The sequence below is a fragment of the Phragmites australis genome, chromosome 16 (genome assembly GCF_958298935.1).
Source record: "Phragmites australis chromosome 16, lpPhrAust1.1, whole genome shotgun sequence".
Taxonomy (NCBI): domain Eukaryota; kingdom Viridiplantae; phylum Streptophyta; class Magnoliopsida; order Poales; family Poaceae; genus Phragmites; species Phragmites australis.
This window is the reverse complement of record NC_084936.1, coordinates 16,067,191-16,078,780: the sequence shown is the minus strand read 5'-3', so window position 1 is coordinate 16,078,780 and position 11,590 is coordinate 16,067,191. Positions and strand designations below refer to the sequence as shown.

General features: G+C 45.2%; 1 long non-coding RNA gene across 1 annotated transcript; it reads right to left on the bottom strand.

Annotated features, from left to right (window-relative positions):
• Positions 1 to 2,289: 2,289 nt before the first annotated feature.
• Positions 2,290 to 2,918, bottom strand: LOC133896068 (uncharacterized). Its single transcript, XR_009905688.1, has 2 exons — positions 2,827 to 2,918; positions 2,290 to 2,520 (listed from the first exon to the last, which is right to left on the bottom strand). It is a non-coding gene; the product is annotated as an uncharacterized LOC133896068 (long non-coding RNA).
• Between the last annotated feature and the right edge of the window lie 8,672 nt (positions 2,919 to 11,590).

Sequence of the window (11,590 nt, the reverse complement as noted above, 5' to 3'; positions counted from 1 at the left end):
CGACTTATCGATCGATTTTGATGATAACTGAACTAATCGAAATCCGAGCGTTTTTTTATGATAACCGATTGAATTTTGGCGGTTATCGGACACATTATTTGAATTTTATGAAGTTCAAAGAAAATAAAAAATCATTAAAATAACAAAAAAAAGTCAAAAAAAATAGAAACAAATATGGTATGAGATTTGCTATATTTATTTAATCATGTTATCTACTCCTTGCATATATCATACATATGGAAAAAAATTTGTAAAAAATTAGGAAAAATTTTGGCATGACCTTTGCTATATTTTAGGCATTTCTAAAGAAACAAATAGATACTAAAAGCAATACGAGCATGACCATATAATTATTTCATCGAATATATGCATACATTACGTAAGTAGCACTTAAATTAATAAATTTATTGAATTTGTCCATAAAAAAGCTAGAAACACAATCATATGCTATCCATCAATACTTACTAAAGTGATGATCGATATTTAAAATGTAGTTTGCATAGTATTCACACACATGCAACCTACGAGATGGAAAAAATTAGTACAATACCATGGTATTAGATAAATTAGTTGCAGAAAGTTAATTAGCATCACCTTCAGTACCACCAGCTTCTAACAGGGGTGATTAAATTCGGTTTTATTGTACTCCTCAGTGAACATGAGCATTATCCGTCGTCTAGATAGTAACTCTGCCTTAAACTATGTCTAACTTTGTCCCATCTATACAGAAGTGGTTAACTGTTGTCCTTGCAATATAGTATAAAACTCGTAATCTTGTCACTTATAGGCCTACTGAATAGGAGTCTCTGACTAAGCATCGAGGACATGATAGTCGTACGGATACGATCTAGAACTATTTTTCATACCATAGTTATTAAAATAGCTCGCACTATATGGAACAACTCATTCTATAGAAAATTTATAGGAATTCTAGAGGTTCAATCTTTTGTTCCAAAAGGTTCTATAGGAAGTTCTTCATGGAAAAACAGGTTGCGCCCCAGGTTTCCCACGCTTGGCTCTTCACCAACCCATTAGCATCGAGGTCAGCGGTAGCGCTAGAGTTGATATACATGTTGTAGTACACAAATGCGATGTGCAAGTTGCATGACACGTGTGGTGCCATGGACGCGTACAACACCCTGAGTCGCGCCATGCGCACCTCGTCATCCTCGCGTGGCCTATCAGGTGACGCCGTACTGGACATTGTACAAGTTGCCAGCGCGGTGCGGGAACGGCATGTCCACATGGGCCATGGCGCTACCGTAGGTATCTAGGATCACGTATCCCGCCGGTCCGACGGCTAGGTACCGAAGGATCGCCGCCATGGCATCCTACGAGATGGGCCGTTGCACGTAGTCCGATTTGTTCTCACCATAGTGCTTGTCTTGGAGTCCGAGCTAGTGAGCTCTGCCACCGAGCTCAGCAGAGCAAACTACGATGTCGACTCAACCTAGCTCACATCTCCGACACAATAGTGGAACCAACATTTTCAAATTAGATGTACATAACTAAAAAAAATTATTGATAATCATAACTATTAAAAAATGATAAAATCCTCAGATAACTTTTTGATAACTCCTTAAATAATTGCATTGTTGGACATGTATTATGACCTCCAAAAGGATAGCAAAGCTCTGTTTTAATGTTCTCCCTGTATGCCTCGCTTTCTTCTACTAATAAGCGTGTATATATAACACATGTAATTAATAATGTTACGACGAGAGTATATACATAAAGTCAGCTCCTCGACAATGGAAGCTCATCTCCGTGCTTTTCCCTGCAGCTGTTGCAGATCCTGAGAACACAAGCTCATTCTTGTGAAAAGAGCAGCTTAACTACAGGAAAGTGTCCGAATTGGACTGAATTAGCTGATACACAATCTAAATTACTTCTAAAAAAGTTTGTAAGCTGCATTGCATTCCTTGCTTAAAGCTTGTGTTCCCATAAGCAGCAATCGCTACTATAAGTCCCCCCCCCCCTCCCTTATATTGATCATGGATAAGTTCCGAATGGCCGCTTGATCTGGCTATTCAATTGAGGATGGCTTTTTTACTCAAACTTGAAGACAGCTGAAAGGTAGGCCTCTATCATATTTTAACTGTGCGGAACTCAGATTTCCTACAACGGTCAACCTGAAACACTAATACACTATGATACAGAGGTTATGACAGAACAATCATGAAAAAACTATTACAAAAGCTAGATATAATGGAATGGGGTCTCCTTAACGGAGAAAAATGAAATAATACAGGCAGCTAAGTGCACAAGCTAAAACCAAAAGAAGCCCAATACACAAGCTCGGTATGTGTTTATTTTATGTGCAGCTGCTTTTAAATATTCAGAGGCGAGGTAATTTGTTGTATAAGAACTCCAAATAATGAAACAACATGAGAGGACACACAACGAAGATGGTGTCTTGACAGAAGAGCCACTTCTACCCTGTAAATCTTCTAGAAGCTCCGAAACTGAAGTATTTGCTTTCTCGGTCCGAAACAGAATCTACACGGCGACTTCAAGTACCTGCAGGACAACACCATATGGTCATCAAGGCTTGGAAATTTTATAGCTTGCTATAACATGTGAGTATGTGACAATCAAGAACTGCATATGGGAAAACTGAGACAAGCATCATAACTCTGAAAAAGAAAATGTAACAGCAGGCACAATAAAAACAGCTACTCAGCAGTGCACACATGAAAAGACAAGCATGTGAGATAGCCTGCTGTTGCTCAACATTTCAACAATCAAACATGGTAATGCAGTGACGGGAAGGGTACTAACCCCATAAAAAACCACAAATAGATAATTAAGGACCAACTAAAAAACCTTGTTCTCTATTATACTGTCTCAAGAACTCAACATGTATATCTTTCTCAATCTGCATAATCTGTTGCATCCTTTCATAATAACTACCTTTGTCACATAGCAAAAATAAGCAGATCAAATTCAGTAGAGCTCATAAATTGATTTTCAGTTCTAGGGTGAAAAATTAAATAATGAATGATCAGTACATATTGTGTATACACACGTACCTTTGAGGCGTAGCCATCGGCGCATCAATTCATGGGCAAGAATGGAGCCTGTTAGTAGCCTGCAATAGCGTGGAGAATGTTTATGATTTCACACGTGTGCACTGGATATAGAATAAATGTCGACGAACTGCATTATTTGAATCGGGCACATAAATTTACTGACCTTGGGAGGCCATATAGGACAAGTATTGCAGTGACTTACATCTCCAAGTCAGCTTTTGTGGCTGAGTTATCATGTCAAGTAACCTGTTTCCTCCAATTCTGGGCCTCATAAGTATCTGTACAAATCAAAATGAAGGGGGTAAAAAAAAAACGAAGTGGTAGTAGCCTGAATTTTTTAAGTAGCTATTTTCAGTTCATCGCAACCAAATCACCGATAAGACTATCTCGTTATAACCATCCTAGAAACTGTCCTAGCTTCAAGAATCTATTATATATATATTAAAGGTCCTAGATTTGGAGCGATTTCAGGCAAGCTACTGTAGCTATTGTTTATGTAGGTTGCACATATGTGTACATACATATATATGAATATATATATATATGCGTATATGTATACGTATAGTATGTGTATGTACACATAATTTTTTTGCGAAATTCCAGAAAAATAGTGAAAGTAATAATAGTTATATTGATAAATCAGCTCAAACAATCTAAAATGCATAGGAAAATATCTAAAACTTAAAAAAATATGAAACAAATTTATTTAAGTTCGTATTACTGTCATCTACATGTTAATATTATGTGCATGCATGAAAGTATCACTGTTTTCTTCATAATTAAATGAATGTGTTAAATATTGATAAATTCATAAATAAATATTGAGATGGCCAAAATTGGTGAATCCAATTATTTTAGTCTTCTTTTGTCATGTCCTGTGTAAAAAAAAGGGCTCAACGTAGACGCGCCAATCCGCCTAGTTATTCTTACACTGCTCATAGTATGCTCCTATGACAGACAGAGGCTTCTTGTTTCAGGCATATGGTGAGAACCCTGCAAAAATGCGGATGCAATGATCGTTAACATTTCCGAAGGCTTATAATGCTGCAGATAAGCCGAAAGATAAACTCACTTTGCTCTCTCCTTCCATGGCTTCGTTAAGCGCTTGTCGTTCAACCAAGAGCATGGGTATTTGAAATGTGCAAACATACCAACTGTGGCTCTTCACTTCCTAATAAAGCCAATCAAATTGAAGCATATAGTCTGCAGAAATAGAAAGCATGCATATTAGTCAGTGAGGGAAAAGTTTAGAAGAAAATAATCTTTCATATCTGCAACAAAGAAGCTTCACATTGTTTCTTTGTCCTCTCATTTCCCCTTCCTCTTATTCTTCCATAGACTTTAGGACATCAGTTAATATAAAAGAAAAATAATTGACAGAACCAAAAATTTCAAAATAGAATAATCCAAGATGGGCATAATCTGACAACCAAACCATGAAGACACAAATGACCTCTGCAAAAGTCACCCTTGAGCATATCATCACATGAGGTTGTGAGTACAGTATTTCGGTGCTATCCCCTAGCTAGCTAGCTAATTGAAGGTAAGCTAGTACTCCTATTACTTACTGTATTTGAAAGATAAAAAAGGAATTAATGATCAAAACATTCGGGGAACAATAGAATATAAATGTATATATACCACACCATATTACACAATATTTTTCCTTCATCATCTGTAAGGTTATTCCCTAATATAACTTGTTTTATCGTTCCAAGACGTCTCTGTACATAATGTTTCTTGTGCTTTTTCCTATCAGATCTATGTCTTTATTTGGCTTCACTAAAATCCGTATCGTCTACCTTGACACTCCCCTTGACAACGCAACATAAAGCTGGCCATGTGAGAATACAGGCTCGGGAAGGTAAATACCATCATCTGGGATGGTTTGTCCTTATGCTTTGTTTATGGTAATTGCAAAGCTGAGGTGGAGTGGGAATTGTTTCCTCTTGAATTTGAAAGAAAGTGAAATGTCCTCTGAGGGAGACAAAGGGATCCTAGGTATGAACACTCTCTTTCTAGTATGTTGGTCTCCAACAATCTCAGCGTCAATTGCGTTATCCTGGAACGCCCTAATCATCAGTCTTGTTCCATTGCACAGGCCGTTGCAAGGATCGAGATTCCGTAGCAGAATCACAGGGCAGTTCATTTTGACTTTCAGCACATGTGGGGGCAAGCCATTTGGTGTAAGTGAGTTTAGAAAGTCGATCAGATAGTGATTGTGTGTATCATCCTCGATTGAGTCAAAGCTATGGTACACCTTTTCTTGGCCTGGAAGCATATCAATCATCTTTGCATTCAAGTCATCCACATGCTCATTCTTGGTCGAAAGAATAGCACATGTGCTCATGTAAACTTGTGATCTAATTTTCCTGTAGTGATGGGAAAACATGTTCAATCAGCTTCTTAATTGATTCCTTTATGTCAATGTAACCAATCACAATGTCATTAGAGAGGTGTACATAATCATCACCAATTATCTCCTCAGTTCCATTACCAATTCTAGGGAGGTAATCAGAGAACCAAGGGTCAATCTGTGCCCTCATGTTGTGTGTGAGGTATATCTTCCTTATACTGTCCTGTTGGAGCAGGAGATCGTCTTGCTCCAGCAAGTATGACGAGAGATTCTTCTAAGGAGGAGGCTCAAGCTTGGAGATAAAGTTTGAGAGGAAGGAACATCACAAATGTATTGATAGTAAAAATATGGACCGGGCTAGGGGGAGTATCACAAGAAGACTTTGTGATTGCGCTCCTTCCATGCTGCATTGAGCGTGCTCCTTGTGACCTCCCTTTTCTAGCTGACCACGACCCCCTATTTATAGGGTGGTACGTAGCTTAGTGTGCAAGTTATCACGATGTACAAATATCTAAGACCTGACCAAATTACTAGGTTTTATCCTGGATAACTACTTTTTACCCTGCATAGAGCATAAATATCTACCATAGTAACTATTGTAGTGCCTACCCTCTGAGAGGTGAGCCGGTTGCCAATTGCGACCTGACGCCTCACTGCCGGGGGTGTTCGGACGACTCTCATTGCGCTAGGTGCAGGATAAGCACCACTTGCACTGGTATTAATCGCTCGTCTCCTTACGTCGGGTTGGCTGTAGGGGGTGTCCTTTTCTTCTGATATTATCTCCAGAGGCCGACTGCATCTTTAGGCTTCGGAAGGCCGCATGGGCACTGGAGGGGTGGCCCGAAGGGGTCCGCAGCCTCTGAGGGCCAGGCCTCCTACTGAGAGTCTGAAGGCCAAAGGCTCTAGAGAGACTTGCTATAGCTTTGAGTATTCAGAAGGCCACGTATGTGCTGTAGAGATGGTCCGAAGGGGTCCGCAGCTTCTGAGGGCCAGGCCTCCTGCTGAGAGTCTGGAGGCCGAAAGCTTCGGAGGGACCTTTGATAGCGATCGTCAACCATTATCCTCAGGCTGGTCTATTTTCCCCCAATAGTACCCTCTCATTCTCTAGCCTCGACGTTTGGAGGGGTGAGAGGATGTAGAGGAAAACCAACTCCAGCCTGGGCTTATAACAAGAATGCCCGAAGGCCATTCCCTATCCCTGAGGAGTTTTTTTGGTGAAAACTGCGGGCATCAATGGCGAAGCTCAAAGATGATGACGCATTGATGGTGCGGCATACCCTGGGGTTATGCTGAGGTCGGAGGTGCAGCCGGCATCGAAGTCGACGACGAGGTCGATGATGCGGCTGAGGCGGCGAAGTCGACAACGGGGATGTAGGAGGCAGCCCGTTACCCCCTCAATAGTAGATGCAGAAGCGAAGTCATCGGCGAAGCTGAGGGGCGTAACAGAGGTGAAGCCGATGATGAGGCTACGGGAGGCAGCCCGTTACCCCCTCAGTGGTAGATGCCAGAAGTGGAGTCATCGGCGAAGCTAAGGGGCGTAAAGGATGCAACCCATTCGGAGCCGATGATGAGGCTGTGGGAGGCAGCCTGTTACCCCCTCAGTGGTATATGCCGGAAGCGGAGTCATCGGCGAAGCTGAGGGGCGTGAAGGAGGCAACCTGTTTGGAGCCGACGACGGGGCCGTGGAAGGCAGCCCGTTACCCCTTCAGCAGTAGATGCCGGAAGTGGAGTCATCGGCGAAGCAAAGGAGCGTAACAGAGGCGGAGCCATCCGGAGCCCCCGGCAGTGGAAGCCAGAGGCGAAGTCGATGGCGAGGCCGAGGGGAGTAGGATGCCACCCCCTCAGCGTTAAGCGCGGCGGGGCTCGTTGGAGGTTGGACTGTCCGGAGCCTAGTGTCGTGAGACGGAGATGGAGTGGACAACGCGGTAGTGGAAGGCAGCCTGTTACCCCCTAAGCGGTAGATGTCAGAAATGGAGTCATCGGTGAAGCAAAGGGGCGTAACGGAGGTGAAGCCATCCGGAGCCCCCGGCGGTGGAAGCTGGAGATGGAGTCGACGACGGTGCTGCAGGAGGCAGCTCGTTACCACCTCAGCGATAGAGGCCGGAAGTGGAGTCATCGGCGAAGTTGAGGGCGTGACAGAGGTGGATCCGTCCGGAGCCCCCAGTGATGGAAGCCAGAGTCAAAGTCGATGGTGAGGTCGAGGGGAGCAGGATGCCACCCCCTCAGCGTTAAGTGCAGTGGGGCTCGTCGGAGGCTGGACCGTCCGGAGCCTGGCGTCATGAGCTAGAGATGGAGTCGACAACGAGGCCACGGAAGGCAGCCTGTTACCCCCTTAGCGGTAGATGCTAGAAGTGGAGTCATCGGCGAAGCTGAGGATCGTAACAGAGACAGAGCCATCCGGAGCTCCCTACGGTGGAAGCTGGAGACAGAGTCGATGATGGTGCTCTAGGAGGCAACTCGTTACCCCCTGAGCGGTAGATGCCGGAAGTGGAGTTGTCGGCAAAGCTGAGGGCATGACGGAAGTGGATCCGTCTGGAGCCCCCAGCGATGGAACCCAGAGGCAAAGTCAATGGCGAGGCCGAAAGAGCAGGACGCCACCCCCTCAGCGTTAAGCATGGTGGGGCTCGTTGGAGGCTGGACTATCCAAAGCCTGGTGTCATGAGCCGGAGATGGAGTCGACGACGGGGCCGCGGAAGGCAGCCCGTTACCCCCTTAACGGTAGATTCTGGAAGTGGAGTCATCGGCGAAACTGAGCGACGTAGCGGAGGCGGAGCCATCTGAAGCCCCCGACGGTGGAAGCCAGAGACGGAGTCGACGATGGTGCTGCGGGTGGCAGCCCGTTACCCCCTAAGAGGTAGATACTGGAAGTGGAGTTGTCGGCGATGCTGAGGGTGTGATGGAGGCGGAGCCGTCCGGAGCCTGCGTACTCCGAGTCCCACTCATGTTTGTTAGAATTTCCGCTCCTGCATTGTGCTTGTAATTGTCTAGAGAATAATTACCTCTCTGGCACGGAGGCTTTGACTTGAAAATGCTGGAGGGTTTTCTACCCCTCCGGCACGGAGGCTTTGCCTTCAAGATGTCGGAGGGTTTTACTTTTGAACATAATGTGCTTTGACAGGGAATAGCAAAATTTTGCAACCTGTGCATGATCGACCGAGCCTTTTGGCTCCCTGACTCCCCAGCCCCCCTCGCGCCTTTTGGCCGCGAGCGGGTGGAGGACGCTTTCTATTAGCGCTATTGTCATGACCTTAGCCAAGGCAAGGAAGCTTCTAGGACGGTTGTACCACTTGTAAGCATATGTATATGTACGCAAGTATGTAGGTACGTATGATCTATGAGTGTATATATGTATGATGTATGAATGTATGTATGTATGATGTGTGCATATGTATGAATAAGTGGACCACACATTTTTTGTGCGTAGAGTGGTCCACACATTTTTATGCGTAAAGTGGCCCACATATTTTTATGAGTGGCCCACATATTTTTATGCATAGAGTGTCCCACGCATTTTTATGCGTAGAGTGTTATACCTCTTTGGCGCGGAAGCTATTACCTTTAAGATGCATGATGATTTCTTTACCCTTCCGCCACGGAGGCTTGCTAGGCCTTAAGGATGACGGACGGAATATGCCTGTCTAGCACAGAGGCTTACGCCATCACTATGCCGGAGCGGTCTTTGCATATCCGCCACGTAGGTTAGCTAGACCTTAAAGATGGCGGACGGAATATGCCTGTCTAGCATGGAGGCTTACGCCATCACTATGCTAGAGCGGTCTTTGCCTATTCACCATGTAGGTTAGCTAGACCTTAAAGATGGCGGGCGGAATATACCTGTCTAGCACGGAGGCTTACGCCCTCACTATGCCAGAGCGGTCTTTGCCTATCCGCCACGTAGGTTAGCTAGATCTTAAAGATGGTGGACGGAATTACTTATCTAGCATGAAGGCACTGCCTTCAAGATGCCGGAGGTACTGTACGATAGGTTTTTAAGACCTCTCCACCACCGAGGCTGCGCCATCGGTGAGGAGGTTTTAGAACATCTCCGTTTTGCGAAGGTTTTCAAAACATCTCCGTTTTGTGGAGGTTTTTCAAGACACTTCCGTCTGGCACCAAGCTCATCGAGGGCAGCCCCTGAAGCAGAGTTGGGCTGGAGTCCGACCTCCGATGTAGCCTCCTGCGAGGATACGGGTGCGGTGGACCGGAGCGCGAGCGTACGCGTATGTGCACGCGAGGGTCGACGTGTGCGATCTTGTATGCACGCATGTAGCAGCAGCGCGCCATAGAACGTGCATGGTTGCATGCATGCATGCTTGGCCACCAGTAATCATACGTCCTTGGGTGGCTGCAGGCCGGCAGCGGTAGGGCGCGTATGGAGATGCAGTCCTCAACGTATGAACGATCTCCTGGCTGGCCGGCTGGCCCTGGCCTCCCACATGAGGTGGGAGCGGAGCCCGGCTGCCAGCGTGGAGAGCAGCCAGGGTATGCCTCTGAAGTGGATGGCAGCCGGAGGCCAGCCCCTGACACTGATGTGGGCGTAGAGGTGAGCTCTGGTGCGTATCCTGGCCTTCGGAGGAGCTCGTCCTTCGTGGAAGGTGGCAACACGTTCATGCGCTCTTGGCCGTAGGTTCTAGCCTTCGCTTGCATGCCTTTGGAGGCCTCTGGAGCTTTTGCCTGGGCCATAACTAGCCACTACTATGTCCCGCCTCTTGCGTACATAGTTGCCTTGGCTAGTCCCAGGAGAAAGCATGGAAGGATTTTTGGCGAGGTGCGTGGCGGGGTCCCTGTCATGCGAAGTTCGGCGGGGTACATGGTGAGCGCGGACGTCTTGCTGATGAGCAGGAAGACGTCGAGGATGCCGTGTGTGTGGTGCCGTTGACTCCCGTATAGGCCGTCGTAGTAGTATTGTTGTCACACCTAGTTTTAACGACCAAAACCAGATGCGGCTTATGTGTGCCCAGAATATTCAACACACATAAGGACGTCACAGATGAAGTAACAAAATCAATTCTTCTATTAAATAAACGTTAAACTCTTACAGCAATTGATATATATTGTCTTCTATGAAGATATCTAAAGCGAAATAGAAGCACTGGTGCCCAATAACACCGCAGGCAACCGACCGGGAGACACGCGCCTAGAACGTCACAACCTCATCTTGATAGTCTTCAACATCTTCACTCACTAAGCAGCAGCACACATGTCGTATGGCATAGAAAAAATAGCAAGTGTGAGCACATGACGCGCTCAGTAAGTGTGGGAAAGATAATGATATGCAGGCTTATATCAAGAATAGGCTAACACAGTGTATATTTGCGTAAATACGAGTAATGAAAAGATATTTGGACTCAAAAGCATTAAACAATTATTAAGTGAATGTAACCCATACAGTCCAACATCCAGCATACAAGCCTCCTCACCTTGCATACCATAACCGTCTAGTACTCCCTGTACTATAACCAAAACCACAACCAAATCCATAACCACAACCCATAATCACAACCCACTAATCATGTGAGGATCCAAATCTCTCATAACCATGAGCACGGTTGTTATAACAGTTTTTACACTCTGCAGAGGTTGTACAACTTTCCCACGAGTCGTGATTTCATCACATGCAAGCAGATGACTAAAGTCTCCATGTTGCAATGCCGGCCAAGCACTATACACACGCCAGTGTGTGTTGCCAGGAGATCACTACGAAGCCTTTACAAAGAATCCTTCCAGTATGTGTCACCAACACTCCAGGTTTCACCGCAAGGTTCTACCACCTAGAAGCCCCCTCTTGTACCATGTGGTTTCTGAGAATTACCTTCCCTCATCCACGCCTCCCATTTAACCCACACAATACTGGAAGAACCCTATTTAATCAGCTAAGCCTACCCATATCAGTCTCGTGTTTGTACGGAACATCTCGAGTTGTCGCTCCACGAACTAATTCTTACTTAGGTTACTTGAGCAAACGCTAAACCAACATCATAACCATGACTACTATCACCAACATCCCTATACTCAAGGCCTAAGGTTCCATGTTGCTAGACCATTAACAATTTAACCACCATTGTTGCATATGTTCATTAGTCAAGCTTATGACACTTCCCAGTATCCCAAAGCATGGCTAAGTAATCTATCCAACAAAAATACCTAACCATAAACCATCTAGGTTCCAAGGGTTGATAAGGGAAAATCTAGGGAAAACCCT